Source organism: Petaurus breviceps, unplaced genomic scaffold, assembly GCF_028583685.1.
Source record: "Petaurus breviceps papuanus isolate PSGF00001 unplaced genomic scaffold, PetGlider_PUasm1.0 225, whole genome shotgun sequence".
Classification (NCBI taxonomy): Eukaryota; Metazoa; Chordata; class Mammalia; order Diprotodontia; family Petauridae; genus Petaurus; species Petaurus breviceps.
Window position 1 is genome coordinate 7129314 of NW_027185889.1, and position 16422 is coordinate 7145735.

General features: G+C 36.9%; 2 pseudogenes; one reads left to right on the forward strand and one right to left on the reverse strand.

The window, feature by feature from the left end:
• The window catches only part of LOC138166575 (glycosaminoglycan xylosylkinase pseudogene), a 29930-nt pseudogene extending 19577 nt beyond the window's left edge, over positions 1-10353 (reverse strand).
• A 3873-nt stretch (positions 10354-14226) lies between these two features.
• On the forward strand, positions 14227-15808 carry LOC138166608 (non-histone chromosomal protein HMG-14 pseudogene; annotated as a pseudogene).
• The last annotated feature ends 614 nt before the right edge of the window (positions 15809-16422 follow it).

A 16422-nucleotide genomic window follows, 5' to 3' on the forward strand; every position in this document is an offset into this window, starting at 1 on the left:
GGGGGGGGGGGGGGGGGGGGGGGGGGAGGAAAGTTGGAAGCACTCACTTTTGAAAAGGGATGAGATCCAAGTAGAAAACAGAACAAGTGGGAAGTGGGATAGGAGGGAGGGAAATATAGTCAGTCTTTTACAATATATCTACTATGTTATTGTTTTGCATTAGCCACACATGTACAACCTATACTGAACTGCTTATCTTCCCTGTAAGGGTGGGTGACAAGGAAGGAAGGGAATGAATCTGGAACTGAAAGTTTTAAAATCAAATATTCAAATATATATGTGTATATAATAGTATATATACTATTATTAACACCATCTTACATGTAATTGGGAAGTAAGATATACAGGCACTGAAGCATAGAGGTCCACTGAAAAAGTTGAAAGGGGTATAGGAGAAAATATGAAAGAGAGCAGATTAGAGGAGGGGATATCCTATGGGACTGCTATTTTGTGGTGGTGGGTAGGGGAAAAGCAGGGAGAAAATTTGTAACTCAAAATCTGGTGGAAACGAATGATGTAAAGCAGAAGTTAATAAAGCATTTAAAAAAAAGCTACTTGGTACTGGCTGAGTAATAGAGTAGTGGATCAATGGAATAGATTGGGTACATGAGACTCAGCAGTCAATGACTATAGTAATCTATTGTTTGAAAAATTCAAAGACCCCAGTTTTGGGGATAAGAACTCACTATTTGACAAAAACTTCTGGGAAAACTGGAATATAGTATGGCAGAACTGGGCATAGACCATTATCTAACACCATATACCAAAATCAAGTCTAAATGGGTGCATGATCTAGGTATAAAGTTTGATACTGTAAGCAGTCTTGGAAAACAAGGAATAGTTTACCTGTCAGATTTGTGGAGAGGAAAAGACTATATGACAAAATAAGAATTAGAGAACATTATAAAATGTAAAATGGATAATTTTTGACTACATGAAATTGAAAAGCTTCTGTACAAACAAAGCCAAACTAACCAAGATTAAGAGGAAGGTGGGAAATTGGGAAACAATTTTTGCAACCTATGTTTCTGATAGAGGACTGATTTCTAAAATATACAGAGAATTGAATCAAATCTATAAGAATACAAGACATTCCCCAATTGATAAATGGTCAAAGGATATGAACAGGCAGTTTTCAGACAAAGAAATTAAAGATATCTATAAGCTCATGAAGAAATGCTCTAAATCACTATTGATTAGAGAAATGCAAATCAAAACAACTCTGAGGTACCACGTCTCATCAGTCAGATTGGCTAAGATGGCAAAACAGGAATATGACAAATTATGGAGAGGATGTGGGCAAATTGGAACACTAATGCATTGCTGGTGGAGTTGTGAACTGATCCAACCTTTCTGGAGAGCAATCTGGAATTATGCGCAAAGGGTTATAAATAATTTCATACCCTTTGACCCAGCAATAACACTCCTAGGGTTATTATATGCCAGAGAGATCATAAAAGTGGGAGGAAGACCTGTATGTACAAAAATATTTATAGAAGCTCTTTTTGTGGTAGCAAAGAATTGGAAATTAAGGGGGTGCCCATCAATTGGGGAATGGCTGAACAAGTTGTGGTATATTCATGTTATGGAATACTATTGTGCTATAAGAAACAAGGAGCAGATGGACTTCATATTTACCTGGAGAGGCTTATACGAACAGATGCTGAGTGAGAAGCATAGAGCTAGGAGGAATTTGTACACAATTACAGACACAATGTCTGTGTGATGACCAACATTGATAAACTGGACTCTTCTCAGTAATCCAGAGTCATAAGTCAACCCCAAAAGACTCATGATGTAGAGAGAGGTTTACATTCAGAGAAAGAACTGAGATTGAACCCAGATTGAAGCAAACTACCTGCCCTTTTTTGTTTTCTTGTTTGGTTTTGTTTCCTCTTTCCCATTGTTCATTCCATCTGTTACAATCCTTCTTCATAACCTGACTAATGCCTAATGTGAAAGTATTTCCAGATACTATACTTGATTGTATGACACCATGGGGGTAGGGAGGGGAAAGGGAGAGAAAATTTGAAACTCAAGGAATTGTGGTAATGAATCTTATAAACTAAAAGTAAACAAATTAATAAAGACAAAAAAGGTAGGATTTCTACTTTTTTTTTAATTTGAGGCAACTTTGTAGGTCTTATCTGCTCATTCAAAGACACATTGCAATGTGGAAAGAGTTCTTACTTCAGGAGTTCCCCCATAGAACTGAAATCTCATATCCATTGTGGATTTTTGGCTGGGGTCTAGAGCATGTATAGTTCCAATTAAGCATCTCTTTTGATGCAAATTCACCACAAGAGGGATTGGGGAAGCCTGCTTCTGGGAGATTCATAATGGATTGTAGGGGGAGTGCTGTGGGAATAGTCTGTAGAACTTGTAAACCTCCTTTAATTTGTTGCATTGTGAACTAACCACCTAGTGAATGGGAAACTCAGATTGGATGTAGTGAAATGCAATGGCCTTATCCTCATATCTCTCTTGCCTTCCTCTTTTCAGCCGTTTAATTTATCAAATTCTTTCCTCCACAGGTCTGGTGATAGAACATTAAGTAAGGTAGAAACTAAGTCCTTCTCTCCTCTGATGCAGCAGAACTCTCATAAATAGTTCTTAGTCCTTGGTCTCTGCTTTCACTTTCTTTTTGGGTGCAGCATTTGGAGTCTTTGACATTATGAGTGTAAAAAACCAGAGGGGTGCCCTTGAGAATCTGGTTTCAATGAAGGTGAAGCATAATGCCCCAAAGGAACAAAAGACAGCCTTCTGGAATGACCCTTTGGACCAACATGCATGGAAACTGGTGCAAAGACTCATTTGGTAAGAACACTGATCTGGACATTAACATTGTGAGTCCAATGCAATATAAGAACTGACCTAAATTTTAGCCTTCTCTCCCCAGATATAAATGTTATGTAAAGAAGTGTATTCCTCCTGAGGTATGAGAGATTCATGTACATTTGTTCTGCCTATATATATGAAGTAAATATCTCTTTGTAAAAGTGAATGAAGTGACTGTCACCTAAAAATGGAAGGGATGTAGCTTGTGAGGATTCTGGCTGATAACATTAGAGAAGAAAAACCCCATCAACCCTTCTGAGTGACCTAAATCCTTGAGGGGCAGATATTGACATCTTGGCTTTAAGAAGGAGAGTTAGAGCATACTTATTACATTCACATAGTGACCTTTTATGAAATTAAGAAAAAGATAAAACTGAATATGGTAGACTACTGTTATTTTGACTTATTTTACTTTATAAATCAAAGTAAAATATCATTCACCTAACATTAAAGCTTTGGGAAGCTATGGGTTTTTATTTAGTTTATTCTTCTCCTGAAATCAAAGCTTTTATAGTTTCTTTCAAGATCCCTCATCAAAATCTGTTTAATTATTCAGCAGTGCTATAAGGAAATCTTTATTTTCATTAAGTATTTCTGTATTTGTGGACGGAAATACAATGGTATTGATGAATTATTAATGGAATGGCTGGTTTTGTTTGTGTGAAGAGGGAGGAAACATTTGTGTTTAATGGCTGGACTCTAGATATTATGAGGAATTTTGAAATGTACTGCCTGCTCTGTATTTCATTAAGTCAGAATCTGAAATGATTTTGAGATATTCCAGGGTAGAAAAAGACAAGATCAATTAGAGATGGGAGTGGCTTAATGCAAGGAGATGAAATAATAGGCTACTGTCATAGTGCAATCAAACAATAGTAGAAACCTTAACAAGGTTAGTGGCCCTTTGTGAAGCTAAGGAGACAGATGGAAGAAATGTTAGGGAGGTAGAATCAACAGTGTTTGGAAAATATTTTAACATGGCAAGATGACAGCAAAAAAAGAGTTTAGAATGACCTGAAGTTTTAAACCTGGGTGACTAGAAGGATACTGGCCCCCTCAATAGACAAAGAAAAAAAAATAAAAGAATATAGGATTGGAGAAGAAAGATAACAAGTTCACTGAGTTCAATTCAAAATGCATCTTTTTTTTTTAAATCAGGAACACACCTAGGCACTAGAAACACAAAGAGAAGAATGAAACATCCCCTCCATCAAGGTATTTACTTAACTATTAGATTTTCAGTTGAACAAGATGATAAGAGTTAATCTAACCCTCTCATTTTGCAGATGAGGGAATTGAGGCCCAAACAGGTTAAGTGGCAGGTTTAAAGTCCCATGGTAAGTAGCACAGCAATGATTACAAAGCAGGTCCTCTGCTATAGAGCCAGGGTTCTTCTCACTACCCGAGGCTTTCTTGTTCTTTGTGAATAAGCACAACTGGAGATAATGCCAGGTGAAACCTAATGGCTGGAAGGGAACTCAGAGGCCTTACAGTACAATATCTACTGACGCATCCCATTTACCAGGTTCACAGAAAATCATCATCCAGTCTCCATAGAACAATGTCTAGGAACAAGGAGTTCATTCAACTACTCTATTGTATCAATGTTGCTTCAGTAAAACTATTTCCTCTATCCCCTAAAGAACAATCTATCTTAAAGAAAAATGCATACTGACAAAATAGAAACATTTAAAGTTGCAGATCTAGGATTTTCTGCTCTATTTTAAAATAGAGCAAAATATTTAAAACTCATAAAGGATCAAAAAGGGGAAACTCTCCTTGTCTTTGCTCTTAGATGCTTTGCATCATCTTTGCAAGGTAGCTTGGAAATGAGATTTACTTCAGAGATTTTTTAACTGGCAATGGAAGTGTACCTGTTTAGAACCCCAAAGGCATTAACATAATCAAAAACAATAACCATAAGATAGGTGATATTTCTGAGGTATTTTAACCTTTGGAGAAAAGTATTCATGTAGTGTTTCATTTTGATCCTTAAAACATCCAGTGAGACAAGTACTACAGATATTATTGCCCCATTTTACAGATCAGAAACCTAAGACACAGGGATAGTTAATTGTCTTATCCACAATCACTGATCTGGCAAACCTAATTATTATTCAGCTGTATGATTTGAATCCATGTCTCTTCAAATCCCAAGTTATTCCACTGTATCACACTGATTTCCAAGAACTTGAAGCCTAAAGAGTTTGACTAAACTAAATGGAGAACCCGGAGCTTCGAGGCCACGTGTGGCCCTCTAGATCCTCAAGTGTGGCCCTTTGACTGAATCCAAACTTTGCACAACAAATCCCCTCAATAAAAGGATTTGTTCCATAAAACTTCCATAAAAAAATTTGTTCCATAAAACTTCCATAAAAAAAATCAAAAGACCACCCCCAAGGACCTAGAAGGCCACATGTGGCCTGGAGGCCACAGATTCCCCACTCCTGGACTAAATGGTTTCATTTGCACAAGATCTGAAGGCAACTGCCTTCTATACACTGGGTAAAATGAATAAAGACTAACCTTGAAGGATGTATAGATCAAATTATTTAGCCATTTTTTAAAAAAAAAAGCTATCCTTTTTTTACAAATGTATTTGAACATCCTAAAATATTAAATATTACATCTGGCATACTACAATGGTGTCAAACTCAAATAGAAAAGCATCCTGATCTGCTGGCCATGTATTGATTTAGAATAACCACAAATAAATATTTTCTACTTTATACTATCATTTTATTGATTTCTAATCTAGATACTCTTGACTCTTGCCCTCTAAGTTTGACATTTCTGGAATAGTGGCACAAGAACTAGTGTCAGAATCAGGAAGATTCAGATTTAAAGCCCCGTCTCTGTCACCCACAGGTTGTGTGAACCAGCAAACTGTTAAACTCTCACTGGCCTAGGCAATTCTCTAAGACTAAATTACCAAGCAAAGGCTAATCTACACCAAAGGAAGAAGATTCCTCATTGGGAATTCTTTATACCAAATAATCACAGGTCTGATTTAAAATAAGTATCTCCTTTGGGAGATTATCTATTCATAAGTTTTATTCAAAAAAATTTATTGGGTTAATTATATACAGAGCATTCTCCTAGGTGTTCCAAACAGCCAGAGAATTAAATTGCATTGTTTTTGCTTTAATAAGGGAGTAAACTTGATCCAAACTGATTCATCACAATCTATCTCTCCTTTCCCCCCTATTTCCTTTCTTTTCTCTTACAAAGACCTTCTCTGGAAAACCTTATATTATCTATTACTTTTTTTTAATCTTTCATTAAAGAGTCCTCTTTCTGCAGTACATATGTAAAGTAACTGATGATACAAACAGATATTTATATGTGCATGTATTTTTGTCACCTGTAACCCTTATGTCAGATTCTCCTGGTTAAAAAAAATGAGGGTGGGTGGCCTAAGCACATTTTGTTGAACCTTTAATCTCTTTACCAACATTGAGTCATGCATATTCATCTGTTTTTTGAGCATTTTAAACTTGTTCTGTACTTGTCTTAAATTCAACATATCCAAAACCAAATTCATCTCCCCCTGCCACAAACTGTCTACATCTTCCAAATGTAGCCATTTCTTTTGAGGGCATCATCAACCTCCCAGACACCCAATCCTCAAAAATTAAGTGTAATCGAGAGTCAAGATGATAGAGTAGAAACAGCTATCACCTCCTCCAATTCATGTAAAAGGTGACTCAAAAGAAACTGATCACCTCCTGAAAATGATCCCAAAAATAAAACTCTTAGGAATATTATAGCTAGATTCTGGAATTCCCAGATCAAGGAGAAAATATTACAAGCAGCTAGGAAGAAACAATATGAATATTGTGGAAACACAATCACGATAACATAGGATCTGGCAGCTTCTACCCTGAGGGATCAAAGAGCTTGGAATATGATATTCCAGAGGTCAAAAGAGCTGGCATTAAAACCAATAATCACCTACCCAGAAAAACTGAGTATCATGTTTCAAGGGAATACATAGTCATTCAGTGGAATAGAGGACTTTCAAGTATTCTTGATGAAAAAAAGAGTTGAATAAAAAATTGACATTTATATACAAGAAGCAAGAGAAGCATGAGAAGGTAAACAGGGGAAAGGAATTATAAGGAACTTATCAAAGTTGAACTATTTACATCCCTACATGGAAAAAAAATAATTGTAACTTATGAAACTTTTCTCAGTATGAGAATATTTGTAGGGAATAGAAATATATATATATATATATATATATATATATATATACATACATACATACATTTATATGCTTATATAGGAGGTTATATGGGCATATGAATACATATGTGAATGTGTATATATGTTTACAGGTGTACATAGATAGAGGGAACAGGGCCAATTTAATAGGAATGGATGATACTTAAAAGATGAAATTGAGAGATGAGAGAGGAAAATAACTAGAGGAGATGAGGAGAGAGAGAGAATGGGGTAAACTATCTCATATAGAAGAAGCAAGGGAAAATTATTACAATGTAGGGGAAGAACAGGAAGGCAAAAGGGAATGAGTCAACCTTATTCTCATTGAATTTGGCTTAGGGAGGGAATGGCATACACAGTAAATAGGGTATCTCGCCCTAAAGCAGAGTAGGGGAGAAGGGGATGAGGGGAAATGATGTAAAGGGGGGCAGGCTAGGGGGAGGGATGTTGGAAGCACCCAATTTGAAAAGGGAAAGGATCAAAGTAAAGAATAGAACAAGTGGGAGGTGGGATAGGAGGGAGGGAAATATAGTCAGTCTTTCAAAATATATCCACTATGAAAATGTTTTGCATAGCTACACATGTACAACCTGTATTGAATTGCATATCTTCCCAGTAAGGATGTGTGAGAAGAGAGGTAGGAAATTAATCTGGAATTCAAAGTTTTAAAATCAAATGTTTAAATATATATATATATATATTCTATTATTAATATTATTTTACCTGTAATTGGGAAATAGGACATACAGGCACTAGGGCATAGAGATCCACTGTGCCCTACTGGAAAGTCTTAGGGGGTAGTGGAGAAAATATAGGAGAGAGTAGATTGGAGGAGGGGATATCCAATGGGATCGCTGTTTTGGAGTGGTTGGTAAAGGAAAAAACATGGAGAAAACTTGCAACTCAAAATCTTGCAGAAATGAATGATTCAAACTAAAAGTTAAGAAAGCATCTGATCAAAAAAAAAAATTAAGTGTAATCCTCATCTCTTCCCTCTTTCTTTTTCTTCCACCTCCAATCTGTTGCCAAGGCCTGGTTATTCTACCTTCATAATAACCTTCTTATATGTCCCCTTTTCTCTTCTGATATTGTTACTATCTCTGTGCAAACCATTAACACTTCACACTTAGAGTATTACAATAGCTTATTGGTTGGTCTGACTCCCACAAATCTCTGCACTCTAGTCTATCTTCCAGTCAGTTGTCAAATTTGACTTCCTAAAATAGAGATCAGATCATGTCACCCCCTACTCAATAAACTCCAGTGGCTCCCTATCACCCCTGAGATCAAATACAAAATGCCCTCTTTGTTTTTCACAAACTGCCCTCCCCACCTTTCAGTGTTCTTCCTTTTTACTTTCCTCCCCTCCCATCCTAGGGTCCAGTGAAAGAGGTCTCTTGCTATTATTTGAACAAGATGCTATGTCTGGATTGTGCATTTTTTTATGATTGTAATCCCCATGCCTAGAATGCTCTCCCTTTTCATCTATGTCTTCTTGCTGCCTTAGTTTCCTTCAAGTCCCAGCTAAAATTCCACCTTTTGACAGAATCCTTTCCCAATTCCCTTAATTCTACTTTCCTCTTTTTGTTGCTTATTTTCAATTTATCTTGATTGTAATTTGATTGTATGTGCTCATTTTCATGTTGACTTCCCCCATTAGAGCTCCTTGAGAGCAGGACTTGCCTTTCCTTTTTATGCCTAGTACATGGTAAGCCCTAGATAAATGTTTGGTGACTGACAAACTCCTCACTTCTCTTCCTCATTGCCCCAACCATGGAATCTGGGAAATTTACCATTGGATACCTCCTCTCCCACCCTGGGTGATTACATTTGATCAGCTCCGCACTTCAAGCACACAGGTTCACAAGGCTCAGATAACAGGAAGGTTTATTTAGACTCTAAGGAAAACAATTGGTTTCATATAGAAAATAACAATGTCCACCAGGGAGCATCTTTCTATCCAAAGGTCTATACATAAAATTTCAGTCACCTAAAGAGATGTCTTAGGTAGGGTATGAGCAGGAACACCCAAGCATTGCTCCTCTATGTGGATGCTTTCCTTGTAACTCTTTTATGGCTGTCTCCACAGCGCAGATTTTTCAAGAGTTGTCCATACCAGTTGCTACTAGCAGTTGTTACCATTCCATGCTACTTTCCCCATCCCTCTTTGTAGCCTTGCTACTCTCAATAGATGATTTGCCGTCCCACTCTGTTCATGTTTCCCATGACTTTGCTTCCTGCAGGTCCCCTCAGTTTCCTGCCAAGAAAGATGATGACTCTTGGGATCTATTGTTTGTTTCCACTCTGTGTTCAGCCTATGTGTCCTGCCAGTACAATGTATTGGAATTCATTTCCCACCCTAAAGATCTGGGAATTTTAAAGTCTGATACCTCTCTTTCCCTAGAAAGGTGGTTATGAGTACTCCCTTCAATCCATAAGTTTACATGGTTTAAAATAGGGACAGGCTTATTTAGGGGTTAAGGGAAACAAATAGAACTCATGGCTAACTCTTGTACTACGGTAGTGCATGGTCTCACACAAGTTCACCCAGGGTTTGATGTTATTCTCTGTACTTCCCTCTTTCAGATGGTTACCTTTCCCTACATCTATGCTTACAGTTTACTTCCTTCCTACTATATTGCCTAGATGGTTCACTTCCTATATAAGCAAGGTGCAGAGATTATGGAAGACTAGGGGAGCAGCCTGTTCTCTTCCCAAGTATCTCTCAGTCCACTGTGATTACCCCCAAGAATTTGGATCTCCTACTCCTACCCAAAACACCTTAGGAAAGGGAGAAGGAATGATACCTTCCTTCCATCCCCATTGTCCCAGGACAAGGAGGTATTTTGATTGTCATTGCCCACAAGTAAAATAAAACATGTGTGTTATACATTCTGGTTATACTTATCCCTTACCCCTACAGAATGGAAAGGAAAAGTGTTGATTTAAATAATTTAAATGCCTGGTGAACCCATTGAGTAAAACCCAAATTCTAAAGGAATTCCACCAGCTCTGGAGCAGTATGATATAAAGTAAGATGTGTTGATTCAGGAGTCAGAAAACATGGGTTCAAAATCTGTCTTTGGCACTTACTGTCATGTGACCTTGGATAAGTTACTTAATACCCCTGGGTCTCAGTGCTTTCACCTGAAAAATAAAGGGTTTAAACTTGGCAGCTTCTGAAATTCCTGCCAGCTCTAGAGCTTTGAATGTATATTTATCCTTATCAAGATTGGTGCACTCACTAGTGGCTGTAGTGTAGATTCGTACATTTGTAAAATGTTTCATGTTTTTTCTCATATTATCTCTCTCTCTCTCCATTTATTCATCCCTTCCTGCCTTCCTCCTTTCCTTCCTTTTTCCCTCCCTTACTTCCCTTTTATATTTTCTTCCTTCTTTCCCCTTTCCTCCCTCTTTCTATTCTTCCCTCCCAACCCTTGCTTCCTTCCTCTCTCTCTGTCTCTCTCTCTCTGTCTCTCTCTCTCTGTCCCCCCCCCCTCTCTCTCTCTCTGTGTGTGTGTGTGTGTGTTTCTCTTCCTTCCTTTCTCTTTAAGGCATCATACCAGGATGGATTTGCCAAGTTTTCCAGTATGCCAATGACATAGTCATAGATCCAGCCTCATTATGAAAACACCCACTGAAGGTGACTTTGCATCAGTAATTCTGGCTAGCACTCACTGTTGAGGCAGACAGAAGCTTTCCATTCTATGTATGCCTGCTCTGTATTTCAGGAATTGTCTCTAAAAACAGATACATATTTATATGCTGTAACAGCAACAATCCATCTCCCACAATACAACAAGCACAGCAAACTCTTTCCAAATGGTTCTCATGAAACCAGCCAGTCTTTTGCATCAGCAAGGAAAATCTTAAATTTTTCTATTCTGCCTTTCCTTCCTTCTGGTTCTGAAGACAGTTTTCCTATCTCAAATCATTCTGGGAGGAGCTATCTCCTACAGGGAAGAAAGTTGCCCAGTCCTTTGCAGGGCTTGACAGTTTGTCAGAAATCCAGCTTATGTTGCAAGACAAGAATGAGATTAACAAATTCTGCCAGATGTGCATCATCCCAATAGTCAAAGAAGAAAGCAGCTCTACATTTCAGGGATGTTTTGTCCTAATAGACTAGTATTTCATATTTTAATCAAAATGGTTCCTAGAGAGGACATTGAGCCCATTGTTTCAAAATGGAAAATCAGTTTTGAAATTGCTTTTTTTGTTCCTTACATCATTTGATTTCATACAATGGAATCAGCAGCATATTATGGAAAGAGTACTAGCTCTGGAGTCAAAGGTCTTGGTTTCAAATCACAGCTCTGCTACTTCCTACCTATGTCCTCTTGAGAAATTTTCTTGGACCTCAGTTTCCCAGCTTTCAGTTGATATTAATCTAAGATTATTGGAATCAACAACCTTCCTGTTCCTACCTAGTCAATAATACTGTTTTCCTATTATATATGCTCATAGCACTGTGGGATACAAACACAAAAATCAAGAATCAAGCAATCTTTACCCTCACGAAACTTGCATTCCATCTCTAGGTTAGTTTGAAAGGCAATCATCAAACACCTAATTTAAATTTTACTAACAATTTGAGCATAATTCAAATTTCATGTTCACTTATATGTGTGATTTCATCCATGAGGAATATCAAACATAGAAAACTGAATTTGGTTACAGAAGAGAGAAGATAACAATGAGTACCATCCATACACATCTAATATTACAATTTTTCCTCCTTTTACTACTTCACACTAACTCAAAAGTTGAACACATCTGACCTCTTCTTCCACAAGCAATCTTCAGTCCATTTTCAAGGTAATGTGCCATATGTGTTGTATATCTTCTGGTATATTTGGGGATTTGGGGCAAAGGAGAATTGGCACCCACCTATGCATGCCCTCCTTTCATCCTCTCAACTTTCTGCCAAGGCTAATTCTCCAATGCCTGGAAGACTTTGCAGCCTGTTTGTGAGAATTGTCACTATTTATTGTAGTATTTATTTCTTAATCATTTAACATGTACAAAACCTATGAAATAATTTTATTTAATCCCTATCTTTTGATATGTGTCACTGACAAAGTGACATTGTATCCCAACTGCATTTTTGCATAACCCTATGGGTTTTGTTGTACTGTTTTGCATTAAAAAGGTGATTTTTAAAAATGCATATGTTCTTTACAGCAGAACTGATTTGTTATGTGTTAGGTATTTGGTACACAAAGATAAGAATAAAACTGTCTCTACCCTCAAGGAATTTAAAATATTTTAGTAGAAGGTTAAAGAAAGGAAAATTATAAGGGTTGTGTGTACATTGGTAAGTGAGTACAGAATATATAAAAAGTAAATACAAACTCATTTTGGGGGGTAGTGCCAGAAGAACATTAACACTAAATTCTGATGAAGAAGTGGTTTCTTACAGTCACTGAGTCAGTAAACAAGCATATATTGAGCACTTACTGTATGCCAAAAATGCTATTAACTGCTGATAATACAAAGAAAGGCAAAAGCAATTTCTTCATTCAAGAAGATTACATTTGAATGGAAGTGATAGCAAGTAAATAACTAGGTACTTGCAAGATATATTTGGGATAAATGCTAAGTGGGGCAGTAGATAGAGCATCAAACCTGGACTCAGGAAGTCTCATTTCCATGAGTTCCTAAGACACTTGCTAGCTATGTGATCCTGGGTCACTTAAGCCTGTTTACCCCAATTTCCACATCCTCAAAATAAACTGGAGAAGGATATGAGAAAGGTACTCTAGTACCTTTGCCAAGAAAAGCCAGATGGGTTCGTAAAGAGTTGGAAACAGCTGAAGAACAATAACAACAAAATGGAAGGTAATCTCAAAGGAGAAATTAGGACAACTGGGAAAGTTCTAGTGTAAAAGGTAGTTGAGATGACCCTCTAAAGGAGCTAAGTATTCCAAGAGGAAGAAATGATGGAAACAATCCACTAATGGGAGCCAATTTGGAAGTGGAAACAGGAGACATTAATGGCATATATATATATATATGTATATATATATATATACATAAAATAGAAATTAGGCAATTTGGTTGGAATAATGAGTGTTATAGAAGGAAGAGTTTGAAATAAGCTCAAATGGATAAGTTGGAGTCAGAATGTAATGAACTGAAAATGCCAAACAAAGGTTATCTTGGAGCTAAAAGGAGGCCATGAAACTTCTTAATAAGATGAGTGACGTGGCCAAGACCTGTGCTATAAAAATGAGAAAAAAAATCTTCTTTAAAAGAAGAGATCTTCAATAACACATCAGGAGAGAGCTAAATAGAAGCATGAGAAGTTTGTACAAGATAATTCTGGGTCCCCTTTTTATGTTATCATTCACTCTTTAATAAAGGAGGACTAAAAAGAAAGAGTACATAACCCAAGATGAAAGAGAGACAGATATATTTTGTAATTCCTAATCATTGAAGAGTTAATCCAAAAGCACCATAGGAGTTCTGTCTATTCAAATTCATAATGAGCTTCTATTTATTGACTCATGTAAAAGACACATTTGTCAATATATGTACCATGAGAAACAAGAATCTGAAAGCCTGCAGAGGTTGATCTTGAACCCAGGCCTCCTTCACTCCTGCAATAATTCACAGTAGTACTCTTCACATTGTCAATAAAGGGAAAGGATCATAATGAATTTGAATTTAGAGGCAGGACTCCTCCACAATGTATGCTGGAGGTAGAGAAAGAAGAGATTAAAACTGAGCTATGAGCTCAGGGGCACATTTTTAAGTCTCAAGGAAAAGCTCCAACAGTTTTCTGAGGTTCACTTCTGTGAAAATAAGAAATATTTTTTGGAAGAAAAAATGTTATTGTATAGCAGAATGATTTTGACAAGAAATGGTCTCCAGAAAAAGTCATCATAATATTGCATTATTTAGATAGTAAATCATCTGTCTAAACCTTCAAAGGAATTCCTTCAATTTGAAGTCTTAAGCAAATATCTGAAAATTCATTCCAAAATATCATGCTGGCTGAATAACTGCATCCTCAAAAAATGCAACACGGCAACAAAACCCAGAAAACTCTGATTAAATATCTCTAGGCTTTTCTTCTTTAATGAAATCCTAAGCTTTTTAACTTGACAAAACTTATCAGATGATTGTTTTTCTGATATATTGGACATAATTTAATGATATTATTGATTGATTCAGAGACAGATTAAAGTGATCCATGGATGTTAGACAAGTAAGTAAATAATGGATAAAGAACCTTAAGATCCATAAATTCTTCCTTCATGGAGTAAGGGAGATCAAAAGTCAAAGTCTCAATGATGACCTGATTTTCCAGGCAAAAGATCAGTTTCTGATGTCAGGGTCTACAATTCAAATCAAAATACTGTTTTATACCTGTTTCTTAAGTCACAGTGTATAGTTCCTGTGGGTTTCTGGTGTTCACTTCTGCAATCTAAAAGGAAAACCTGAGTGATAAATGATGAACTTATTCCTTTTCCATGAAGGATGCACTCACTCAAATGTCTTCTCGGCAAGAGAAATTCTTCTTCAATAAAAGATTATGAAGAGAATTAAACAAAAGAACAAGAGGTACTTGCCAACTATTTCTGGGTTTGTTCTTCATATTGACATCTGTCCTTTCATCAAAAAGAATGAGAAACAGGGAATTCCAATCTGGTTCCATCTAGTTCTCGGACTGCTCTGGCTGCGGGTCCAGGCAGCCCAGCGATGGGAAGAGGAGCTTCGAGGCCCCGAGCCCCGCCAGTGAAGAAGCACGCGCGTTGTAGCCCTGGCCCTTTCCCTCTGACCCTCGAGCAAAGTCATTCCCGCCCGTGTCTGGGGAGAGGGAACCGATCCACGCTCGCAGCCAGGATGCCCGAGAGGAAGGTGAATTCTGCACAAGGGAAAGTAAAGGAGGAGCCCAAGAGGAGGTCGGCCAGATTGTCAGCTAAGCCAGTCCTTGCTAAAGTTGAAGCTAAGCCCAAAAAGACAGCTGGAAAGGATAAATCCGAGGACAAAAATGTTCACACAAAAGGAAAAAAAAAAGGAGCAAAAGGAAAACAAGCAGAAGCTGCTAACCAAGAGGAGAATAAAGATGACTTGCCTGCAGAAAATGGAGATACTAAAAATGAAGAGGTTCCAGTCTCTGATTCAGCAGGGGAGAAAGAAACCAAATCTGAATAACATCTTACAGCAAGTGTTTTAACAATTGTCCCTGTTACCTCCCTTCTTGACGATTCAGAGGAATATTTTTATCAACTATTTTGTAAATGCCAGTTTTTTAGTAGCTCTAGAAACATTTTTAAGAAGGAGGCAGTCCCACCTCATCACATTAATATTTAAAAATATTTAGATAAATATAAGCCAATATAAAGTGGGTTTATTTAGAGTCCTGTTTAAAGAGTTTAAATCATGTGCTGGTTGTCGGTTTGGTTTTTTGTTTATTTGTTTTAATACAACCAGAAATTACTAGAATGTTGACTAGGAAGATGTGTGTCTTGTGCATCGGCTTAACATTCCATAGTCAGTTTTGACATTATATTAAATGAAGCAATTTGGAGCTGTGACCACAAATTTTAAAGCTCTTATTTTAACTAATCTGTATCCATATCGTCTTTTGGTACAATTGTTTCCTAAATAAAATTGCTCCCTGGTGTTGGCTATCCCTTTCAGAATTGTGCGCTATCTGTGACATTGCCATCTTTGGTAGTGGTGGTACAATTTTTTTCCAGTGACTTTGTTAATGTGCTGTAAAAGACTGGAAAATGTGTATGAGTGTAGTTTTATCAAATACAGAATTAATGGAATTTTGCTTGGTAAAAGACCTGATACCTCATCCATATTCAGGATGCTGGTATTTGATAACTTTTTAAAGGGAGAATTGCCTCCAAATTTAAAGTAAGAAAGTCACTGGAATAACAGTTCAGAAAAGGATTGCAACTACATAATTTTTAGACTTTTCTAGAATTTTTAAATGTACAATTTATTCATAATGTCTATGTACTGATTACCAAGTGAACTAATAAAATCTAGATTATAAAAGAAAAAAAAAGAATGAGAAACAAAATTATCTTGCCCAAGATAGAAAAAAAACTGATATATTTTTAAATCCCTAATCATTTAAAAGTTAATCAAAAAGCATATATGGAAGGGGTTAATGTACTATTCAAATTGAAGCTGAGATTCTAAGTTACAAATCATGCAAAAAAAAAAACCATCTGTCAAAATATAAAGCATGGTGAAGAGTGCTCAGAGAGAGTAATGAGGCTGGTCTTGAACCCAGGACCACCACAATCTGGCAACAATTCAGAATAAACCTCATCACACTGCCAACAAAAGAAAAGAAGCAGGATGAATTTGAACCTAGAGAAGCAAGGAGAC